The following is a 722-nucleotide window of genomic DNA, read 5'->3' as shown; positions in this document are numbered from 1 at the left end:
TGGATGCTAGGCACTCAGTCAGATTCCTGCCCTTATTTCACAACTTGTACTGGAATTTAGATATGCGTTTTAGGTGATAATGTTATCCCTGCTTTTAGCTTTTTCATCTTACTCTTATTTTCCCTGTTCCACAATTTCTTCACCTACACTTTTTATCTTGCACTATGGTTTTGGATATATTTGGAATAAGGCACAGTTTAAATTTCTAAATAAAGTGTCTAGAATAAAAGTGACTATTTCTTTAGCGGTTAAGCTGACCAGAAAAGAACTATTGCTTTCTTTACCCTGTGACACAGTTCAGAAGATATCAGCCCTATGGTCCTGGATATATTTTGGTTTGTCTTTTTTTTTTGTCATAACAATTGTTGCCATTTATTGAATTCTTACTATGGCCCAAATACTTTTTTATTTCCAACAATATGGAATACTTCACAAATTTGCATGTGATCCTTGCCCAGGGGCCATGCTGATCTTCTCTGTATCATTCCAATTTTAGTGTATATGCTGCTGAAGCGAGTACTATTTTAGTTTGTCTTAAACATTTCCAGCAGGTTCTAATATCAAAATTTTTTTTGCAAATACAATTCCCTTTTGTTTGGTTGGTTACTTTCTTCCCTGGTATGCCTGGTTAGAATTAATGTTCCTCTTGACCCCACTTTCCCTCGCCCATACTTCTACATCTTAACATATAATTGACTTAGAAGATATTTTTGCTCTTCTTG

The 722-nt window shown here is 34.9% G+C and overlaps 1 non-coding gene across 1 annotated transcript; it reads right to left on the bottom strand.

Moving 5' to 3' along the window:
- Positions 1-413: 413 nt before the first annotated feature.
- LOC148092582 (U6 spliceosomal RNA) lies at positions 414-520 on the bottom strand. Its single transcript, XR_015714958.1, has one exon. It is a non-coding gene; the product is annotated as a U6 spliceosomal RNA (small nuclear RNA).
- Between the last annotated feature and the right edge of the window lie 202 nt (positions 521-722).

This window comes from Miniopterus natalensis, chromosome 8 (genome assembly GCF_054644295.1).
Source record: "Miniopterus natalensis isolate mMinNat1 chromosome 8, mMinNat1.hap1, whole genome shotgun sequence".
Lineage (NCBI taxonomy): Eukaryota > Metazoa > Chordata > Mammalia > Chiroptera > Miniopteridae > Miniopterus > Miniopterus natalensis.
The sequence above is the reverse complement of the archived record's forward strand: the minus strand, read 5'-3'. Positions and strand labels throughout refer to the sequence as shown.